The following is a 24,575-nucleotide window of genomic DNA, read 5'->3' on the forward strand; positions in this document are numbered from 1 at the left end:
ACATGCCTTTTTTTTAAAGATTTATTTTTATTTATTTATGATAGACATAGAGAGAGAGAGAGAGAGAGGCAGAGACACAGGCAGAGGGAGAAGCAGGCTCCATGCTGGGAGCCTGATGTGGGACTCTTTCTGGGACGGGGATCATGCCCTGAGCCAAAGACAGATGCTCAACTGCTAAGCCACCCACGCATCCCTCTTTCTTTGGTTTTACGTAGTTACAAAGGAGTGTTCACTCGGTGAAAATTCATCCAGCATACTTATGACTTGCGTACTTTTTCTATATGTATATTTCAATAAAATTTACCAAAAATAAATAAAAAGTAAAGATCTTAACTAGTCTCTAAATATGTATATGTATGCGTGCACACACACACACACACACACATACATTCTTTTGGTTGTTTTGTTCATTTTTAAAATTCTTTAATCCATTTGAATATGTTGTTATAAAGTGAACTAAATGTGTTTTTCCAAACTGTCAACTAGTTTTAGCAAACTAATTTTCCTTTGAATATGGATAGATTAATATCTTTTGTCCCTGCTGACCCTTAGCTTCCACAGTTGCAAAATGAGTAAGATGGATTGATCTCCTGGCTTCTCTCTGTGTCTAAATTTGTATGATGAAGTTACATAAATGTTTAATAATTATCAACAGTGATTTAAAACCATAAGAGAAGGAGACACTGAATCTACATATACCAACCAGGCACTTCATCTAACAAGTCCTGACAAACACGAATAACCAACCTGTTAATGGCAATTGTGTTCATACAAATGAAGTTCAAATTATTAAAAAAAAAAAAAAAGATGACAATGAAGGTCGAAAAGCTGTTTCTTCCAGGCTTAGACCAAGGAAGAAATTACCAGAAGCAGCAAATCTAGCCCCATCAGCAGCTAAGCACCTTCTACCTTCTGTAATGGGAGATCTATTTGGCCCCATGATTCCTGTTCATCTGTATATCCCTCCATCAGCTCCTGATATTGATCTTGGAAGCCCTGTAGACATTGACCTAGTTAGGCACAGACTCAAAATTGAATGAGCATTTTCATGTTCATAGAAGTCAATTATCATTTGCCCTTGAGCTCTTCAGGAATTGACACATTTAATGAGTACATTTTGGTATTGAAGATTTTTCTTTTTTTTAAGAGAGAGTACCCACGTGAGGGCAGAAGTGGGGGTAGGTGCAGAAGGAGAGAGAATCTTAAGCAGCATGAGCCTGACACAGGACTCAATCTCACGACCCTGAGATCATGACCTGAGCCAAAATCAGGAATCAGTTCCTTGAGCCACACAGGCGCCTGAGTATTAAAGCTTTTAATCCCAGAAACTGGACCTAATAGGGTTTAGTATAGAAACAAAGGAGGTAATTCTACTCATAATTACTAAATCACTATTCTTTCTAATGATTCTCATGGTCTCCTCATTGGAGAAGCATATGTTGCCATCATGTAGCCTAGCATCAATATTCTAGAATCTTTAGCTCCTGCTATCACTATCATGACTACCTACTACCAACTGTATTAGTAAATTCATGGAGACACCTATGCTCCCTCATAATTGTGAGGGCCACCCCACACCACAGTAACCTGAGGTACTTTCTTAATTCTTTGGTCTTTAGAACATGGGGATTCATGAAATCTGTATATATCCCTTTTGACTCAACATCCAAGTGCTCTTGGAATTCTGAATACCAAAGTTCATTAAAGACTCATAATAGCTATTAACATTATTGACAACACAATGCATGTTCATTGCTAAGAGCCAGGGTCAATAATAAATTGTACTTTGTATTTACTATTAGGAACAGACTGCCATTATCAACTAATATTTGTTTACTGTCTCTTTAATCTCAGGACATTTGTCAAAATTCTAGCATGCCTGGGGGCATCAGGGTGGCTCAGTTAGTTAAGCCGGACTCTTGATTTCAGGTCAGGTCATGATCTCAGGGTCATGAGATTGAGCTCCATATTGGGCTCCATGCCCCCTCCACCCCCCAAAATTAGAGCATGCCTGGTTTGTACATCCACTCATTTGAGTAAGGGAAGTCAGGAGTGAAAAAATGAAAACTGCCTTCCACACCAGTATTGACCCTGATAACTATAATAGTATCTGTCACATATTCAGTGGAAAAAAAGAGAGTATTTTAAATCTAATAATTTTTTGAATTGGTAATACATGCATACAGTACAACATTCAAAAGACATTAAAGAATATACAGTAAAAACTTAGTTTTCCTCCTGTGTCCTCTTAGCTACCCAAATATCCTCCTCAGAAGTAATAACTATTATCTATTTTTTATGTCTTTCCAGAAATCATACGCATACATGCACATATTTCACACAAATGGTGGTATATACTAGATACAGTTTTACATCTTGCTGTCTTCAATTAATGAACTATCCTTAACACAATTATTTCATGAAGATACATTAATATTTCATAAAAAGCTACCTCAATGAAAGACATTCTAGTTTTCTTACCTAATCAAAGAGAAGTTACCACTGTTTTTGCCTTCCAATGAGAATTTTGTAATTTATTTATTCATGAAAGACACACACAGAGAGAGAGAGAGAGAGAGAGAGAGAGGTAGAGATACAGGCAGAGGGAGAAGCAGGCTCCGTGCAAGGAGCCCGATGCGGAACTTGATCCCAGGATCCCAGGATCATACCCTGAGCCCAAGGCAGACGCTCAACCGCTGAGCCACCCAGGTGTCTCGAAGGTAATATAAGTTAATGCAGAAATTAAATGTCTTCCTGGATTAGAGTGTATCCTATAATTTAAAATTCTTCCAGAATGCCCAAGGTTTCAGACAGATCTAAGTAGAGTCCTTTCAAAGACTCAAGAACTTGTAGAAGAGAAAAGGTATTTTTCCCTTTGAAACTGTGAGTACTAAAAGCCACACACAAAAGCACCTACCAGGGCAGCCCCGGTGGCTCAGCGGTTTAGCACCGCCTGCAGCCTGGGGTGTGATCCTAGAGACACGGGATCGGGATCGAGTCCCACGTCAGGCTCCCTGCATGGAGCCTGCTTCTCCCTCTGCCTGTGTCTCTGCGAATAAATAAAGAAAATCTTAAAAAAAAAAAAAAAAAAAAAAGCACCTGCCAGAATTAAAGAAGCAGAGTCAAAGGAGCTGGCTCATGTTGTGGTCATTTGAACCTCTCAATTCAGTTATGTGTCAGAAGTAAGAGGAGGCAAGTGAGGTACTCATCTCAGGATGGAAATTCAAAGGGATGCAAAAGGGAAAAAAAAAAAAACAAAAACAAAACCCAAAACCCTGCCATCAGGAAAAAAAAAAAAAAAACAGAATTTTAAACAGCCTTTTAAAAAAAATCAACATTAGTGTAAAAAAAAATCCATGATCAAAAAAAAAAATATTGACTTTTAAAAAATAAAAAGATCTCATTCTACACTTGCATGACCTACCTCACTTGCCCCACCTTTAATCCCAGCTCTTAGACATCTTGGTTATGAGAGCAGTTAAATTCTATAACTTCTTATTTTTCATCCAGGTTAATTTTAGGTCTGTCATTTCCAAATGAAAGAGTTCTATCTACTATAGTACTTCACAATGTTATCACAGCATTTCGTGATTTAATGCATGTATAAGGCTTAGCAAGTACTTGATGCATATATAAATGGTGGTTGTTTAAGCTGTAGTTATTCCCTGAAATGTCATGTCCCCTTCCCAACAACCTTGAAATATTCTAATCTCTCACACAAATTTTTGCGCATATCTTCAAAATTATAAAACAGTCTCGTCTACATGAGTCCTGGGGAACAACCCCAGGTGTTGTGCTCTGAATCCACCACAACGTAGGCTCCCAGGTCAAGCTGCCTACTAGCTGCTCACAACAGATGACCAAGTGTGGCAGGGAAACAAAGGCAGACTCATTCTTCACTGGTGACTTTGCCTTGAGGACTCCCCATTGGCCTTGCTGAACCTTTTAGCATTCTAAGACTCTTCCCACCTACCATTCCTTTCTTCCCTCTCTCCTTTACAGGTGTCAGAAGGGTGTGGTGGCCTGAAGCTCTCTTAGGCTCCTCTATTCCCTCTCGGTTCATTTTCCCTCAAAGACATTTTCCCCAAGAAATTTCATGCACTTCTTATCTTGTCTTGACATCTGCTTCTCTCTAAATAACTCAGACTATGCAGAACTACCAGACTTGTTAAAACAGAGAGACAGACAGACAGACACGCACACACAAAGAACAAAAGACCAAACTTCTTGGCCACCAAGGTGGCTTTAGAGACTTGGCAGTGTTACTTAGGGGAAGCTGGGCTGTGGTTAAAATCACCAGGAACCACAAGCACTGGCAAATTATCAAGAAGCTGAATCATGGACAATAGTTCCTCATCTTCTCTATTCCTCCCTTTTGGGGGGCCATTATTTATTTAAGTCAGTTAAGAAATAGGAATGATTCCAGTATTTTCTAGCTTAATTTTCTGAAATACCTATATTCTTGCCACCCCTAAATTGGACTTTCTGCACATAAACCGTAGTTCTCATTCCCACTTATTCAGGCACCACATGGGAAACATGTAGATCAAATGTGTTGCTACCATTTACTCTTTTTTTTTGCTCCTCTTGGAAAACAAAGGAAAAGAATTATTAGACTTTTAGTTGTTTTATGATACCTACATTGAGCACCTTCTGTTTAAGACAAAGGCTCTATCTTGGCAACAAACCAGACTGCTCCCTGTCTTGCTCCACAACATGTGCCAGAACCCAAGACTTTTCAGGCTACATCCTCACCAGTCTCCTTCTCAAAGGAGAGTGGGCATGGGGGAACCATACTTACTGGTTTTATAATATTGCCTTTGTTCCAAGGTCATGATGACATCATAGCATTTATGGCTATTGTTTCAATACTGATTAGTTTTCCTAGGTACTGGGAATCTTTCCCACAGCCATCAACACTACTGTGCCAGAAACTGATAACAGTTATTGCTTCTGGAGAAATTCTAGATGACTGGCAGGCCATAAGGAAAAAAAATATTCTTATATGCTTTACTAAAATTAGAGCAAAATATAAAAAAATAAAAAAATAAAAAAAATAAATAAAATTAAAGCCATACAATTGCATTACCTATTCAACAAATTAAGAAAATGTAAAATAAAATAGGCTTTTGAATTTTATGGGTTTTTAAAATTTATTATTATTTTTAAAGATTTTATTTATTTGAGAGAGAGAGAGAGAGAGAGAGCACAAGCAGGGGGAGGAGCAGAGGGACAGAGAGAAGCAGACTCCCTGCTGAGCAGAGCCCCTGATATGGAGCTTGATCTCAGGACCCTAGGTTTGTGGCCTGAACCAAAAGCTGATGCTTAACTGATTGAGCCACCCAGGCATCCCTGTTTTGAATTTTAGATGGCCTAACTAGAATCAAATCAGGTTTCATAATTTGCCCAGTTAGGGATGATACTTATTTTAGTCTGTTCAAATTGCTATTACAAAAATTCCATAGATTAGGTGGCCTTAACAACAAACATTTCTGACAGTTCTGGACACTGGAAAGTCCAAGATCCAGGCACTGGCAAATTCACTGTCTGGTGAAGACCTGCTTCATGGATCGTCTTCTTCCCGCTATGTATTCACATGGTGGAAGAGGCTAAGGAACTCTAGGGTGTCTTTAATAAAGGCACTAATTTCATTCACGATGGCTCAACTCTCATGACCTAATTATTTCCCAGAGGCCCCACCACCAAATACCATCACATCAGGAGTTAGGGTTTCAACATATGAATTTTGGGGGGAGTCACAAACATTCAATCTCCACCAATACCATTCTTCACAATACTGTTTTGATGCTATCTTAGTTATACCACCTGCTATAAGCACACCTGAACTTCCCTCCTTCACATCCCTAAGTCCTTCTAATAATGTCATCCATTCCTCCATCAAGAACATAATATTTCAATATAACAATGGGATCCATTTCATAATACTTTCTTTCACAAGGCTGTCTAAGATTGGTAATTCCCTAACTGGCCCCAATCACCCTGTATTCACTTTCCAGCAAAACGGGACAAGGTAACAATTTTCCATAGATCAGCATAGATTCCAAAAGATGGTGACTCTTTGGCACTTCAGGTATAACTTTAAATCCCAATAAGTTGAATACAAAATCATGTACATATAAGCACTTACTGTTTTTTTCTAGTGCAATGATCCAAAACTTTAATCAAATTGTCCAAGTGTTGGGCAGCCCGGGTGGCTCAGCGGTTTAGTGCCACCTTCAGCCCAGGGCCTGATCCTGGAGATCCAGGATCAAGTCCCATGTTGGGCTCCATTCATGGAGCCTGCTTCTCCCTCTGCCTGTGTCTCTGCCTATCTGTCTCTATCTCATGAATAAATAAATAAAATCTTTAAAAAAAAATTGTCCAAGTGCTTGATAACCAAAAAACCTTCAGAACCATGTAGCAGATGTTTTGGTGCCAGGCCTAGATTTACTCAGCATTTACTGTTCCCATACTTCCTATGGGGAAGAATCCATAGTCAGGAATGACTGCCTGACTGCCTGAGGGTCTTCTCCAACTAAAGGAGTGTGCTGGACTCCGAAAGGAGAGATGGGGAATGCTGGGGAGTTAATATCCCAGGAACAGCTTCCAGCCATCAATAGATGGGAGTCGGTAAATAAACACCCCAACTCCTCACTCCTCAGATGAAACAACTACAACACTTACTCTACATAATCTACCAGGTTCTCCTATTGGGATTGATCCATTATCCAGAGTCAATCTGCTCATCAATATACCTTCTGTTGTTTTTTTCCCATGGTTGTCTCACTTCCCCATTTCCTTACTTGTGCTTCCTGGAATCACATTCTAAATAAAAACTTGCACTCGCATCTGTACCTCAGGGTCAGCCCAAGTCAAACCACATTGGTTCCCATATAGACTATCCATTCTGGCTATCATTTGGTTTATCTATACTCTAATCAACCAATACTAAAATCAGAACGCTTGCTAAATGGGTCAAGTTCTATATTCATCTTTGGAAACCAGCGGTGTTTCACTGATCTCCCCTATAATGATTACATTAGACCCTTGCCAACAAAAAACATCCTGGAATGCAAGGACTTTTTCAGAGACAAGGAAAACCTTAAATCCCATGCACTCTTGCAAACCAGGGAGATACAGCCTTTGGCTGCAAATTGAAAGTACACTCTAAAGGGGAAGGATTAGGCTCAGGGTTAAATGGGCAAAAACCGCAAGTTCTGTGCCCTTTTTGGGGACTGGTCAGACTTAAGTCCCAAACTGCAAATATCATGAGTGGAGTGGCAAGGACGATAAAGTTCACTATTTCTGGTAGCACTTTCAGGATGTGGCAGCTGTTTGAGAGCATGACAGGATGTGTTGCAGGGGTCTTTTTGCAAATTTTGCTGAATTTTGTGCAAGCTGGCCACCTTACATTGTGCTGACTGGTTTTGTCCCACATGGTCATTCAACCTGTTCAAAATCTTAGTTTTTTCTCCTTTGACATGAGGGAACCCATTTTGTCTTTCAGTAGTTACTGTCTAATTATTGGGGTCTTCTAACCCTATTTTGTATTTAACCACACTACATTCCATATCATGCTAGAGGTAGCTGATGGAGAAAGTACATTATTCTTGCTAATACCTTAGGCTTCTGTGCCAGCACCACACCACATATGATCATCTCAACAGAAGCAGAAAAAGTGCTTGACAAAATCTAATACCCTTTCATGATAAAAACACCATAAAACTAGGGATAGAAGGAAACATCCTCATCTGATAAAGAACATCTATGAAAAACTCATAGTTAACATTATACTTAACGGTAAGAGACTCAATGCTTTCCCCATAGGATGAGAAAGAAGAGACTAATTTCCACTCACACCTGTAGTAGAGGTTCTATCCACTACAATTAGAGAAGAAAAAGGATTAAAAAAAACACCCAGATTAGAAAGGAAGAAATGAAATAATCTCTATTTCCAGATGACATGATTCTGTAGATATAAAATCCTAAGGAATCTACTGAAGAAAAAAAAAAAAAAAGAACAACTACTAGAACAATAAATGAGTTCAGCAAGGTTGCAGGAGATAAAATCAACATACAAAAACCAGTTGTATTTCTATATACCAGGAACTTTGATCTTTGGTCAATTTAACATTGCTGAGCCACTGGTTCTTCAAATAATCAGAAAATGAAATTAAGAAATCAATTTTAGTTGTAACAACATCAAATATAATAAATTTAACAAAGAGGGCAACCCCGGTGGCTCAGCGGTTTAGCGCTGCCTTCATTCCAGGGCGTGATCCTGGAGTCCCCATGTCAAGGCTCCCTGCATGGAGCCTGCTTCTCCCTCTGTCTGTGTCTCTGCCTCTCTCTCTCTCTCTCTGTGTCTCTCATGAATAAGTAAATAAAATCTTAAAAAAAAAAAAAACTCTTAGAAGAAAATGTAAGAGTAAATCTTAATGAGCTTGGATTAGGCATAGGCTTCTAAAACACAGCACCATAAACACAGGGAGAAAAGAAAATTCTCAGCAGCCCTTTGGAGTCCAAGGGGAAAAATAAAAGGGTGTGAAAAGGAGCTGACCTAGGATAGTGGGAGGCTAAATGTTTATTTCCTCATTCTGTTGAAGATTATAATCTACTTTGGTTTATTTGGTTTTCTACTTGAATTGAGACCCTTCCTTCTTGCTGCCTTTACTGGGCTCTCAACCTTGAGAGAATGGCTGGAATCTTAGTACCATTCTAAGAAGTTGGCCCCTGGAATTCTGCAGGCATGTCTTTTGGCAGATGGCTTTTTGCAGTTCTGCAGACCAAACCTAATTATCCATTTTGAATTATCATCTTTCTATTTGAGTTGCCAATGTTTGTCCATTTGATTCTTCTCCTGTCCATTAAGCAATTTTAGTGCATGAAAGAGCATCTAAAAGAATGTCAGGAAACCAGCAGCCATTTGTTGAGAGCCATATGGGATATCCTGGCACTATTCACCAGAAGTCCATTTTTTTCCTTAATCAAGCAAGTAGGAAACATATTATTGTAATAAAAAACTCAAAAAAAAAAAAAAAAAGGCCTAACACATCTGTAGCAGAACACTCTGCAAAATTCCTATCATGTTAATGGAATCCAACATATACATCGAATGCAATTCTACTTGGTCAAGAAAAAATGTACTTAATCTCTATCAGAGATTACAAAAAACTAAAATGCCATGAATTGGAGTTACCTAATAGCTTTTTTTTTTTAATTTTTATTTATTTATGATAGTCACACAGAGAGAGAGAGAGAGAGGCAGAGACACAGGCAGTGGGAGAAGCAGGCTCCATGCACCGGGAGCCCGACGTGGGATTCGATCCCGGGTCTCCAGGATCGTGCCCCGGGCCAAAGGCAGGCGCTAAACCGCTGTGCCACCCAGGGTTCCCCCTAATAGCTTTTGAATAAATACATATTAAATATGCTTAGTATTCTTTCCTCAGTTTTCTTAAGTATCTACAAAGGGCCAAATTCCATCCTCATGCCCACTCCCACATAGCATCTCTTGTCAATTATGAAGCTTTGGGGATGCCTGGGTTGTTCAGTGGTTGAGCCTCTGCCTTTATTTAGCTCAGGTCATGATCCCAGGTCCAGGGATCGAGTCTCACATCAGGCTCCCTGCAAGGAGCCTGTTTCTCCCTCTGCCTGTGTCTCTGCCTCTCTCTGTCTCTCATGAAAAATAAAACCTTAAAAAAAAAAAGTATGAAGCTTTGTCTTATTCAACAACACAACAGAAAGTAATCTCCTTTCAATGATACTTCCTATATTCCTTTCTTGCTTAGCAATAGCAACAGAAGGGAAATTAAACAGATCCATTAGCCAAAGTTTATTTTATTTTTTATTTTTTAAGATTTTATTTATTTATTCATGATAGACACACACACACAGAGAGAGAGAGAGAGAGAGAGAGAGGGAGGGAGGCAGAGACACAGGCAGAGGGAGGAGCAGGCTCCATGCAGGGAGTCTGACATGGGACTCAATCCTGGGACTCCAGGATCATACCCTGGGTGGAAGGCAGGCGCTTAAATCGCTAAGCCACCCAGGCTGCCCCCAAAGTTTATTTTTATATGCAATAAAGTTTTCATAAAAGTTAAATGATAATGCTCAGTGGTGACAAGAATGCTTTTTAATGATAAGTGGGCTTCTTCAATCTTTCAAGTGCTTTTGAATCAGGAATGCATAATGGACTTTTAAACATAAAAGCAGGGACAAATAGGATCACCTTGATAGCAAGTCCATCCACACAATAGTAAAATTCTTCCTTTATTAGAAATTTACAAGTTTCCTAGTCCTTTAGAGCTGGTGTTTCAAATTAGGGTATGTTCTCACTATTAGCAATCTGAAATTAGAAATATCCAATGTACCTGTGAAAGGCTGTCCTAACCAGGGAGTCACCTGGTGGTCTAAAGAATAGCATTTCCCTGCCCACTGCCATTGCCCCTGGGCACCCTCTCTATTTCATTCTCATTCTCTTCTTCACTACTGATTAGCAGACTGCATGACTGATGACGGTTCTGCTCTCCAATTTTTTAAAAAAGATTACTTCTTTATTTTTTAGTTTATTTATTTAAAATATTTTTTAGTTTAAATTTTTTAATGTAATCTCTACCCCCAACATGAGCCTCGAATTCATGATCCTGAGATGAAGAGTCACATGTTCCACTGAGGTACCCCTTCTCTTCCCCAATTAAAATGTGTGTCAGGCAGGGGAGGGGGCAGTTCTACACCACCAAGTAATTCTCCAACACCAGCCAGGTATCCTACACTTCAACCTGATTCTGACACTATCTACCCAGAGATTGCATCAGATTCTGTAGGTTGAGGGCTCAGTTCTACACATGGCCCCTTCCCTACCTTATTATGTGTGCTTCTGACCAACTAGCTATAGATTGGGGGTTCCAAAAAACCCCTCCTTGGGTTTAATTTGCTAGAGTGGACATCAGATGCCAGGTGTCAAGACCAGGTTGACATCTGTGCTTCTGATTGGACAGTGATAAATCAGAGATTTCCACAACTCCCTCTTTGGGTTTGATGGTTTGATATGCTAGAGAGGCTCACAGAACTCAGGAAACCCATGTATCCACTTGAGTAGAGTATACAAAAGATATTAAAGGATACAAATCAATAGCCAATAGCCAGATGAAGAGATGCACAGGGTGAGGGCCCAAACAAAGGGGTTTTTGTCACTGTGGTATTTGGGGCCCCGCATGGTGGCACATGGGAGAGTTTTGGTTCTCCAACAGAGAAGCTCAGCTCTTTGAAGACCACCCCCCCACCACCACCCTTTTGGATTTTTATTAAGGCTTCCTTACATAGGCATGACTGATTGAACCACTGACCACTGATGACTGACTCAACATCCAACTCTTCTCCCTTCCCCAGTGGGACCCAAAGTTCCATCCTTCAATTTCAGGTTATTTCAGGTTGGTTCTCTTCATGACCAGCCCCCAAAGTTAGGGAATTTCCAAAAATCACCAACTTAGTGGTGGTCAAAAGGGTCTGGCTATGAATAACAAAACACCCATTTCATCTGCATGGTTCTGAAGCATTTTCAGGAACTGAAGATTAAGAGGCCAAATATTATAACAAAAGAAGTTCCCATTGCTCTTATTACTGTAGAAATTCCAAGAGTTTTGGCAGCAATGGGTCAAGAGCTGTAAATGAAGATCAAATATATATGAGAAGTATTTCTCATATATATTTGGTCATTCAGGTGAACAAAAGATTTTTTTTCTTAAATGATCAAAAATACATATATGTTTTTTCTACATGACCACACATATATGTATATATATATTTCTTATAAATCACAATATCAAAAAAAGAATCACAATATCACGGCTGATACCTTCCCAAACTTATTGATAAGGCTGTCAAAGTTGCCTGGGATCTGTGGTCCCAAGCTTGCTTTCTTGCTGATTCAGCACTCCTGCTATTCCCACATTCACTCATTCAACTCTAACCAGGGTCTTTTACTCCAATTTTCCACTGTATTCCCACCAGCATCTATTGGTGCTAGATCACTAGATAATGTGCCAACTCTCTCCTTCACTTCTTTAAATGCAAATACAGTCCCTTCTCCCTAAAACTATAAACAACGTTAGTGCCGTACTCTAAACATACACAACTTGTCCTTTAACATTCTATGCTCCATTGTTCCTGGGAAAAGAATAAGGTTTGGCAAAGAAGTCTTGGCTCCCAAATCTATGTCTGAGGGAGAGAAGCTGCTTTACTGGAGTGCAGAGTTGGCCCTGTGAATGCAAGTCCCCAAAGAAACATTCTTACAAAGGATGTTTCATCCTGCTGTGTCAGGAAGACCATAGGGTAAATAGGTGTTTGTCAGCTTCCATGGGAAATTCACATTTATGGCATGGCTTCTGGGAGATTTACAACCAACACAAAAAACAAATGAATTCCTCAAAGGAGTGTAATCTAGGTTCCAAAATCTGGATCTCCAGCCAGGTCGTCTCTCTTCCTGGCATCTTCACTTGGAAGTCCCCCAGGCGCCAAAAACCTAGCATTTATACTCCACTAAACCTGCTTGTCTTCTATTCCCTATTTAGTTAATAGCACCCTTATCCACTGATTGCCCCAACCTGAAACCTGAGCTGGCTTTGTTTCCTGTTCCTCACAGTCCATGTGCAACTGGGCTCAAATTCTGCTTGTCCTTTCTCCGAAATGCTCCTAGTCTCTCACCACAACTGGAGTTCAGACCCATTGGCTTTTAACTATGACAATGATTTCTTCAAAGATCTCCTCCCTTGTTTCTTCCTGCTCTCTTCAGATCTATCCTTCCTTGCACAGCCTCTAGAGTTTCTTTCCCAAACAAAGATAGAATTAGGAAAGGCCCTCTTTAAAACAAGACAAAAATGACAACACACATACATACACCCCTTGGATTGCTCTTCCTGCTAAATCAAAAAACCTAACTTCAGAAGAGAGATTATTGCCTATACTGTGTTACACTAAAGCAACTGGTTAGTGCATCGAAGGCTTTTGCGGGTAGCACTGCCTGTAAGTCTCATTATGAGAGCCTTTCAGTAGGCCAGGGAACAGTTTGAATGTAGCTTGTCTTTTGTTAAGTCTTCTTCCTCAGGAGTGTCCTAGAAAAATCTATAGTGAGCCCCTCCAGACCACTCAGATTAACATGGGAAGATGATTGGACACCAAAGAGAAATAGAGAAGTCCATTTTCTTGGGTTCTTGGGATTCTTTTTTTTTTTCTTTTTTTTAAATACTTTGTTTATTCATGAGAGAGAGAGAGAGAGAGAGAGGCAGAGACACAGGCAGAGGGAGAAGCAGGCTCCATGCCAGGGAGCCCGATGTGGGACTCAATCCTGTGACCCTGGGATCAGGCCCTGAGCTGAAGGCAGATGCTCAACCGCTGAGCCACCCAGGCGTCCCTTGGGACTCTTGTTATAGAAAAATTTCACTGGTTTTCCGTCTAATCTCAGACTTCCAAAGACCAGACAAATTTTGTGACAAAATATGGTAGCTCCCCTTAATCACATTTTTTTTCGCTCTTCATCTTTTTTTTTAATTTTTTTTTAATTTTTATTTATTTGTGATAGTCACACAGAGAGAGAGAGAATGAGGCAGAGACACAGGCAGAGGGAGAAGCAGGCTCCGTGCACCGGGAGCCCGACATGGGATTCGATCCCTGGTCTCCAGGATCGCGCCCTGGGCCAAAGGCAGGCGCCAAACCGCTGTGCCACCCAGGGATCCCCTTAATCACATTTTTTATGAGCCCCTGCCTTTTCACCATTTTCCCAATTGTTTTTTTTTTTTAGATTGTATTTATTTATTCATTAGAGACAAAGAGAGACAGAGGCAGAAACATAGGCAAAGGGAGAAGCAGGGTCCCTGCAGGGAGCCCGATGTGGGACTCGATTTCCCAGACTCCAGGATCACGATCTGAGCCAAAGGCAGATGCTCAACCACTGAGCCACAAGTTTCAGGATTTGAGTTCAAATTCTAAAAGAACACTTTTCCTAAAATCTAAATTAATTCAGTCACCAAATATGTTTTGAGTCCTTATTTAGGACCAAGCACTAAACTAGATGTTGGGGTTAAAATAGGAAAAAAACAAGAGGCTCCTGTCCTCCTAGAGCCTACAGTTGGTTAAGTAGTGATAGGCATTAATTAAACGATCAAATAATTTACACATTTAAATATAAAATTGTAACTATGGCAAGTGTGCTAAAGGGGAGGTACCTGGTACTTTAGGAAACTATTATTCTAGAATTCGATTTAATCAGGGAATCTTTTTAGGAGACATGTACTCTGAAATGGGAGTGATGACTGGGAACCACTTGGCAGGTCAGATGTTCTGGGCACAGTCACAGTATCTGCAGAGTGGCTACAACTATGCGAAGGGAACTGAGGAGGGTAGGGATAAGGAGATGAGCTGGAGAAGAGCTAAAATCTTCATAGTTGAGAGGTATTTATCACAAGCACAACTGCAGTCCTTGTAGAGCTTACCTTTATAGGGATGGAATGTTAAGGTCTAATCAAAGAAAGGGAGTCTTAGTCTGACTCCGGAAATATCTTGTTAACACTTTAATGCCTCCATCACTCTAGTTTCTTTACCTCAATAATCAGTTTACCTCAATGCATGTCACCTCAGGTTTTGTAGAGATATTTTAAGGAACAATGAGTCATAATTGCTGAGTTCTTTGAACTCCTTGGATGAAAGATGTTATATGGTCTATAAATGTAAAGCATTGCTATTACCTATCAGACAGAAAGCTGTCTCCAGCCAAAAAGAAACCAGCAAAATACAAAGGATATGAGTCTCCATCCACTTCTGTCAGAGTTAAATATATAATCTGGGCATAAATTAAATGGGCTTAATGCTGGGTAAGCTCAGCATCTTTGATCTAAAATGCCCAGAGCACTGTGCAAACATTAAGTCATCTGTTCTCAAAATGCCCTCCATACACGTCATGAACACCAGCCATTATAATTCTTCCTGAGGCTTATGATAGAGTTCACAGACTTTAATTTTCTTTCCAAAGGTAACCAGCAGTTGGTGTAAAATCCCAGAAAGACGACATAAGATCCTGGTTAATTCTGCCCGCCCCATTTACTGTCCCCCAAACAAGCAAAAGAGGTGAAACAGAGATGAGAAGGAAATGTGTAAGTTCACTCTTTCCCTTACCTTTCATATTAAACCCTTAATATTATTGGTACAGAACAACTTATAATAGGGGAATCGAGAGGGAGGGAGAGACAAGCAACACTCAGAGCCAGTTTCTCCAGGGCCTTTGAAAATGTCTTCATTTCTTTTATTTCTCTTTAAGATTTTGAGAGACAGAGAGAGTGTGTGAGCGGGAAAGTGAGAAACAGACTACCTGCTGAACAGGGAGCCCAACGAGGTCCCTGAGGACCCAGGTCCAGGACCCTGAGGTCATGACCTGAGCCGAAGGCAGATGCTCGACCGATTGAGTCACCCAGGCGCCCCATCTTCATTTCTTTTAAAAGCAGAAGAAATAATGCTATGATCCAGCCTGGATTTAATTCGCCTCATACCAACACTTGTAAAAGACAATTTTATTTTTATTTTTGAATTTTTGGGGGGTTTCAAGGTTTTATTTAAATTCTAATTCGCTTAAAAAAATAAATAAATAAATTCTAATTCGTTAACATATATAGTAAAGTTGGTTTCAGGTGTAGAAAGCACGATTTCAACTATGATTGTGGTGGGAGCGGCCCACAAAGACAAAAGTACCCCAGGCCCTGTATCTTGCTGCTGCTCACTCCTCTGATCACTTCTATTCTCATTTAACTCCAGCCACATCAACCTCCTTGTGCTTCCTTAAATATACCAAGCCCATTCTCACCTCAGAGCATTTGCCTACTTTTCCTGCAGCCTTGAAGGCTCTTCTTCCATAGGGCCCTCGATAGTCAGAATGTGGCCCTTAAAACTTGTATATTTTGAGGAAAACCTGTTGAGGAAATCCTTGACAAGGATTTATTTATTCCACCTAACCTAGAGAATCTTGCAAAAACTAAATATAATGGTTTTTAAGTGATTCAACAAACTGACCAGAGCAAGCCAAATAAAAAAACCGGAGGGTTGTCAACAATGGAAGATGTGGTTTGATTTCTCCATATAGCCAGCCCATCTACAGAACACAGGAATGTTGTTTTATTTAAAAGGACCAATGAGGGATCCCTGGGTGGCGCAGCGGTTTGGCGCCTGCCTTTGGCCCAGGGCGCGATCCTGGAGACCCGGCAACGAGTCCCACGTTGGGCTCCCGGCATGGAGCCTGCTTCTCCCTCTGCCTGTGTCTCTGCCTCTCTCTCTGCCTCTCTCTCTCTCTCTCTCTCTGTGACTATCATAAGTAAATAAAAATTAAAAAAAAAAATAAAAGGGCTAATGAAGATTTGAGAATGATGAGCTTCATCTGCGAAATTACAGCTACTAGCTTCCTCTCATGCTGGTTTCTGATCCAAATTTATATTAACTGTGTCATTTGGGAACTTTACGCCAAAAATTATTCTTAAAGCTTTCCTGGATTGGTAGAGTCCCTGGATCCTGGCAAAAGCTAATACAAATCATCTCTCAAGGAAAACACTTAAAACTCTCAAATACTTCACACAGAAAAAGTTCCACAAACACACACTTGCAATAAAAAGTAGTCATAAAACATGGAAAAAGAAGCCTAACATTAGTAAGAGCCTGTATAAACAACCAAACACAGAACATAAGGGGTGCCTGGGGGGCTGAGCCAGAAGGACTGGTTATTGGTTTCAGCTCTGGTCAGGATCCCAGGGTCCTGGGATCAAGCCCTAGTGGGACTCTGTGCTCAGCGGGAAGGCCGCTTGGAATTATGCTCCTGCCCCTGGCGCGGCTCACATGTGCGCTTGCTCTCTCTCTCTCTCTCAAATAAATAATCTTAAAATAAACCAAACAACCCACAAAATAAGATACCCAAAGACTACAAATCATGTAATTATTGCACACATAAAATATATTAAGCACATTTATTATGTTTAAAGAAATAATAAGAAATACTTGGGGAGGGATCCCTGGGTGGCGCAGCGGTTTGGCGCCTGCCTTTGGCCCAGGGCGCGATCCTGGAGACCCGGGATCGAATCCCACGTCGGGCTCCCGGTGCATGGAGCCTGCTTCTCCCTCTGCCTGTGTCTCTGCCTCTCTCTCTCTGTGACTATCATAAATAAATAAGAATTAAAAAATAAAATCTTTAAAAAAAAGAAATACTTGGGGAAAAAGAAATATTTGGAAGTATGAGTACAGAATAAGAAACCAACATAGGTAAAAGGATTGAATATCTATAAATGGAAAAAATATAACTGAAACTAAAGCCCATTTGGAGAATTGTATAGTAGTAGATTCAACACAACTGAAGAGCAAAGGTGTTAATTAGAAAATAAAACTGAAAGAATTACTTGGGATTCTGTTCAGAATATCAAATACATGAAAATGATAAAGGATACGATGTGAAGGCTAGAATAAGAAATTGTAACATTAAAAAAAAAAAGAAATTGTAACATATATCTAATTGGTATCTTGGAGGGCACATCTAAAAGAATGTGAATAAAAGCAATATTCAACAAGAATTTGAGTACTGGGGATCCCTGGGTGGCGCAGCGGTTTGGCGCCTGCCTTTGGCCCGGGGCGTGATCCTGGAGACCCGGGATCGAATCCCACATCGGGCTCCCGGTGCATGGAGCCTGCTTCTCCCTCTGCCTGTGTCTCTGCCTCTCTGTCTCTCTCTGTGTGACTATCATGAATAAATAAATAAAATCTTTAAAAAAAAAAAAGAATTTGAGTACTGAGATTTTTCCAGTATTGAGAAATGACAGGAATTCTCTCAAGTTAGGAAATCCCTGGAGGGGGAACCCTGAGTGGCTCAGCTGTTTAGCACCTGCCTTCCACCCAGGGCGCGATCCTGGGGCCCCGGGATCGGATCGGGTCCCACGTCGGGCTCCCTGCATGGAGCCTGCTTCTCCCTCTGCCTGTGTCTCTGCCTCTCTCTGTCTCTCTCTGTGCCTCTCATAAATAAATAAATAAATAAATAAATAAATAAATAAATAAATAAATAAATAAACAAATAAATAAATAAATAAATCTTAAAAAAAAAAAAGATGGAGAATCAAACACACAAATTTGCCTCTATTCTTCCTGAAGAAAACCTCATTTAAATGACAATGTCTTCCTTTCTTAAAAGTTTTTATTTATTTATTCATGAGAGAGAGAGAGAGGGAGAGAGAGAAAGGCAGAGACATAGGCAGAGAGAGGAGCAGGCACCAAGCAATGGAGCTCGATGCAGGACTTGATCCCGGGACTCCAGGATTACGCCCTGGGCCGAAGGCAAACGCTCAATTGCTGAGCCACCCAGGCATCCCATACTAAATGGATTTTTTTAAAAAAAGCCTCCAAGTACAAAGAAAAACAAAACAGAATAGAAGATAACAATATCAAATTTTTGGAATCTGAGAAACAGATGGATGAAAGTTTACTTACCAAATACACTCAAGAAAGCTGAGATCTGGGGAGCCTGGCTCCATCAGTCGGCAGACCAATCAATTCTTAATGTTGGGGTTGTAAATTTGAGCCCCACATTGTAGAGATTATTTAAAAATAAACTCTTTAGGGGTGCCTGGGTGGCTCAGTCAGTTAAGTATCTTTTTTAAAAAAAAATGTTTTATTTATTTATTCATGAGAGACTCCAGGATCACGCCCTGGGCCAAAGGTAGACGCCCAACTGTTGAGCCACCCAGGCATCCCAAATATCTGACTTTTGATCTTAGCTCAGTTCTTTATCTCAGGGTCATGAGTTTAAATCCCACATTGGGCTCTACACTGGACTGGGAAACTACTTAAAAAAAATTCCTTTTAGGGCACGTAGGTAGCTTAGCTGTTTAAGTGTCGAACTTCAGCCCAGGTTGTGACCTCAAGGTCTTAGGATCAAGCCCCACATAGGTCTTCCAGCTCCAGGGGGAGTCTGCTCCTCCCCCCACTTGAGCACACTAGTGTCCTCCCTCTCAAATAAATAATATCTTTAAAAAAATAATAAACATAATTTTACTAGTTATCTCTCCAGATTGACCTGGTCACCAACAAGCCCAGAACTTTCAATATGCTTCTTTTTTTCTGTCCTATTTTAACCTTTGAGCAGAAAACAATAAATTAGCAGAAATTGGAGGAAAGCAACTAGTATTAAGTGACAGATACCAAAACAAAGAAAGCAATGGGAATAAATAGACTGTTCTTGGATAAGAAAATTAAAAGGCATCAATAAAATTTTAAATTTTGGTCTGTATAAACATATCTTTTAATTTTGATTTTTAAAATTTTTATTTTAAAGATTTTTATTATTTGAGAGAGCAAAAGAGCATGCACAAGCAAGGGGGAAGAATAGAGGGAGAAGCAGATTCCCCAGGGAGCAGGGAGCCCAATGTGGGACTGGATCCCAGGACCCTGGAACCATGACCTGAGCTAAAGGCAGGTGCTTAACCGACTGAACTACCCCGACACCCCTAAACATATTCTTTTAAAGATTTTTTTAAAGTAATTTCTACACCGAATGTGGGGATTGAACCCATAACCCTGAGATCAAGAGTTGTAGGCTTTACTGACTGAGCCAGCCAGTTGCCCCTAAACTTACCACTTTTGTGTATTCATTCTGGAATCACATTATTAGTGATGAAGGATAATTGGAAGAAAGGCAGGCAGGGACACAGGGTCCCCTCTTCAAAAGGAAACAATCCTTAAAAGGATTTTACACCCACCCTGGAAGGAGTCCTCCATCCTTTACCATGTGATAGATGACAAAAATCTGATTGGAAATCAGATGCAGGGAGGGTTAATTAGATTAAAACAGCCCTTCAACAAGCTCATAAAAATCCCTAGATTGGGCAGCCTGGGTGGCTCAGTGGTTTAGGGCCGCCTTCAGCCCCAGGGCCTGATTCTGGAGACCCAGGATTGAGTCCCACGTCAGGCTCCCTGCATGGAGCCTGCTTCTCTCTCTCATAAATAAATAAAATCTTACAAAAAAAAAACAAAAAACACAAAAACCTAGATTTAGAAACCCGATGGCAACCCTCTCTGGCCCCTCTCTCCTCAAGAGCTTTCTACTATCACTTTGCTATCACTCAATAAACCTCGCTTTGCTGCCCACCACTCTGTCTAGTCTACGTCATTCTTCAAAGCAGTGTAACCAAGAACCATGGACACTGACAGAGAAAAAACTCCCGTAACGTTAGGAATCTAAAGAAAAATTCTAGGTCACTGGCTAAGGGTTGATTTCTAAATATTATATACATGGCACAAAACTAAAAGTGTATGATTTATAAATTCATTTGCATAGAGATAAATAGATGACTTAAATATTAACCCATGAAATCCATGCTCTTGGTATTTTAAGAACACTGAGAAGCCTTCATTTCTTTCTTTCTTTCTTTCTTTCTTTCTTTCTTTCTTTCTTTCTTTCTTTCTTTTCTTTCTTTCTTTCTTTCTCTTTTTTTTTTTTTTAAATTTAAGTAGGCTCCACTTCCAACATGGGGCTTGAACTCATAACCCTGAGATCAAGAGTCCTATGCTGCACTGGCTGAGCCAGGTTGGCAACCCAGAAACCTTCATTTCTTAAGAATAGCATTATCATTTCCTTGAAAACATAAATATCAGCAGTGTCACCTATGAAAAAAAGTTTCCTGCTTTACATGCCTTCATATTCCAGGTTGTAAAGAGCTAAAAATCCTTTCATTCTTAGGGATAAGTCAATCTCTGAATGTGATCATAGGATTTTACTCATCTCTTGGTGTGTCAACAAATCCATTCCTGCTGAAAAATCTTTGTAAGAACAAATGTTATATTAACCATAGTTGTTTGTGTATCCACAATTATCACCTTCTTGACAGACCAAGAATCGCCTTTCTGCCGGCTATACACGTGGAGTGCTTGCAGCTTTACTAAGGACAATCCATTTTTTAAAAATAGATTTTATTTATTTACTCATGAGAAACAGAGAGGAGAGAGAGAAAGGCAGAGACATAGGCAGAGGGAGAAGCAGGCTCCATGCAGGGAGCCTGACGTGGGACTCGATTCCAGGTCTCCAGGATCACGCCCTGGGCTGAAGGCGGGGCTAAACCGCTGAGCCACCGGTGCTGCCCAGAACAATCCATTTAATGGCTGTGCACTACTGTTAGCTTGGTTTGAAAATATCAATAATTTGCATGATCCAGAATTAATGAGATTATCTCATTACAGCTTTCAGGAGACATAATTTCTGAGCTAACTATAGCCACAAACTTTTTAAGGTGTCATTAAGAAGTTTCAGATACTTGCATAATTTTAGCAGTTGTTTATATGAAATAATGTAGTTCTGAGCCAAAGTCTAGGGGTGCCTGGGCTAGGATCAAGCTCCGAGTCTGGCTTCCTGCTCTCCTGCTCTCCTTGCTTCTGCCGCTCTGTCAAATAAATAAAATCTTAAAAAACAAAACAAAAACCAAAACACCAAAGTGTAAAGATGACTCCATTTAAATTTTTTCCTTTTTCCCCCAGCTTTAATATAATTGTATAAAGGATAATAGTTTCCTAAATAAGATACATTGCTCCTTTCAAAGTTACTTAAATCTTGGAGATGATACATTTGGAAAAATTTGTGTTCAGTAATCTAATGAAATATGAAATATTAATTTTGTAAAATTAGCATTTTATGCAAAAAGTATGTTCTAAAAGGATATCATGATATAATGACTTATGAGTAATTGTATGCATATATATATATACACATGCATATGTATATATACATAGTATATTCAGTTCAGGGACACCTGCCGGGCTCAGGGGTTGAGTGCCTGCCTTTGGCCCAGGTCATGATCCCGGAATTCTGGGACCGAGTCCCACATCAGGCTCCAGCATGGAGCCTGCTTCACTCTCTGCTTATGTCTCTGTCTCTCTTTGTGTCTCTCATGAATCAATAAAATCTAAAAAAAAAAAAAAAAAAAGAATATAGAGACCTACGATAGTCTGGCTTCCAAGAGTGACAAAGATGAATGATCTGCCTTTTTGGCCTTCTAGAAATATTTAGAGTAAGATAAGAGATTTGTTGGGGGGATCCCTGGGTGGCGCAGCGGTTTGGCGCCTGCCTTTGGCCCAGGGCGCGATCCTGGAGATCCGGGATCGAATCCCACGACGGGCTCCCGGTGCATGGAGCCTGCTTCTCCCTCTGCCTGTGTCTCTGCCTCTCTCTCTCTCTGTGTGACTATCATAAATAAATAAAAAATAAAAAAAAGATTTGTTGGGTTATGAAAATGCCTATCACATGAGGCAAAAAGTAGGGACTGCAAAAAAAAAAAAAGGTACTAGAAAGAAAGGGATTAAGATAAAAATCCTTTGGAATAATTTCAAAAGATTTCCTCTAGTAGTGGTTGAGATAACCCATGAAGGGTGAGTTTAATTTCTACTAGAGAAGACACAATGAATGTGTGCTGCTTTGAAGTAATCATAGAAAAATTCTCATATAACAGTCTCTTTTTTTTAATTTTTATTTATTTATGATAGTTACATCAGAGAGAGAGAGAGAGAGGCAGAGACATAGGCAGAGGGAGAAGCAGGCTCCATGCACCGGGAGCCCGATGTGGGATTCGATCCCAGGTCTCCAGGATCGCGCCCCGGGCCAAAGGCAGGCGCCAAACCGCTGCGCCACCCAGGGATCCCATCATATAACAGTCTTAACTAGATATAACTTTAATACTCTTTTCTAATTTCATGAAGTATGTGTTGAGTAAAAATTTTAGTTCTAGATATTTTATACCTTCAATTATATCTAGGAGAGTTTTTGTTTCCTTAATAGGAAATCCCTAGGACTGTCTGGGGCGGGGCGGGGCGCGGCAGCGGTTTAGCCCCAGGTTGTGATCCTGGTACCCGGAATGAGTCCCACGTCCCAGGTCCGGCTCCCTGTATAGAGCCTGCTTCTCCCTCTGCCTGTCTCTGCCTCTCTCTCTGTATGTGTGTCTCTCATGAATAAATACATAAAATTAAAAAAAAAAAAAAGAAGGAAATCCCTAGCAGTTATTCTGGACTCTGCTTAGATCAGTCACAATTCTACTGGAGACAAGGTAAATCAGAATCGCTGGAGTGAGGGTTCAGATACTGGTATTTTGTAGAAGTTCTCTACATAATTTTAATTTTTTAAAAAATATTTTATTTTTAAGTCATCTCTACACCCAAGGTAGGGATGGAACTCAAACCCTTAGGTCAACAGCCCCATCCTCCACTGACTGAGCCAGCCAGGCGCTCCTCCAGATTATTTAATTTATTTATTTTTGTTTAAACAACAGACATTTATTTTTGTACAATTCTGGAGGCTAAGAGTCCGGGGCATAGATGCCTGCAAATCTGATTTCTGGTGAATCCTCCAGATAATTTTAAAGTGCAATCAGGATAGCAGACCACCAGGCTAAATTTCAGTTGAGCAACTTTGGTCTTACTAATAACTGATTTACTTTCCTTTGCTGCTTCAATAAATAATAAGAAATGTCCAATATCAGGGCACATGGGTGGCTCAGTGGTTCTCGTATAACAGTCTTAAACAGATATAACTTTAATACTCTTTTCTAATTTCATGAAGTATGTGTTGAGTAAAAATTTTAGTTCTAGATCATTTTAGTTCTGGAACTGCCTTTGGCTCAGGGCGTGATTATGGGGTCGAGTCCCCAATCAGGTTCCCCACGGGGAGCCTACTTCTCCCTCTATGTCTCTACCTCTCTCTCTGTGTCTCTCATGAATAAATAATAATAAAATATTTAAAAAAAGAATTGTCCAATATAATTTTTTAAAAAATATTTTATTTATTTGAGAGAGAGAGAGAGAGACAAACACAGCGGGAGCAGGGAGGGGCGGGAGAAGCAGGCTCCTTGCTGAGCAGGGAGGGAGCAAAGGGTGGCTGGATCCCAGGACCCTGGGATCATGCCTTGAGCCCAAGGCAGGCGCTCACCAGACTGAACCACCCAGGCGCCCCCCCCCCCAGTATCTTTTTTTTTTTTAATTAGCTACCACTGGACTGAGTATTTACCATGTGCCAGGCACAGTGCCAAACATTCTTTTGTGCATTATCTCTTCTGATTTTCCTAACTAGGTGAATTTCCAGACTACTTGCCCAGTTAACTGCCCCATTCCGGGACCCAAGGACTTAGCCGCTGCACCACCCCGCTGCTCTCTTCCAATTCACTCCTGATATGGAACGGTCCGGAACACCAAAGTCTATCGGCAGCTATAAATAAACAGTATCTGCAAAGAGCAACCGAGAACACAGATGACACAAGAAGTATGGAGGATACCAGGAAGTGACACCGTAGAGTTGACCAGGCAATTCGAAATCTGCCATTCCCGGGTCCCCCAACACCTCGTCCAGCCTTTAATCACCCCTACCTGCCCCCCCCTCCCCCCCCCCCCCGGGAAGCTCACTGGTTCTTGGCGGCCAATTTTAGGGTGAGAATAACCTTTGAATACCTAGGATCAACAACAACAGAAACCCAAAAAGCAGTCGAGGTATTTCTCACATCCATCCGAAGCTCTGGTTTAGAGGGTTCAGTCAT

General features: G+C 40.5%; 1 long non-coding RNA gene across 1 annotated transcript; it reads left to right on the forward strand.

Moving 5' to 3' along the window:
* The first annotated feature begins 1,491 nt into the window (after nt 1-1,491).
* Nucleotides 1,492-24,461, forward strand: LOC144301771 (uncharacterized). The gene is made up of 3 exons (XR_013368609.1): nt 1,492-1,592; nt 15,023-15,143; nt 24,116-24,461. It is a non-coding gene; the product is annotated as an uncharacterized LOC144301771 (long non-coding RNA).
* Nucleotides 24,462-24,575: the final 114 nt, after the last annotated feature.

This window comes from Canis aureus, chromosome 30, assembly GCF_053574225.1.
Source record: "Canis aureus isolate CA01 chromosome 30, VMU_Caureus_v.1.0, whole genome shotgun sequence".
Lineage (NCBI taxonomy): Eukaryota > Metazoa > Chordata > Mammalia > Carnivora > Canidae > Canis > Canis aureus.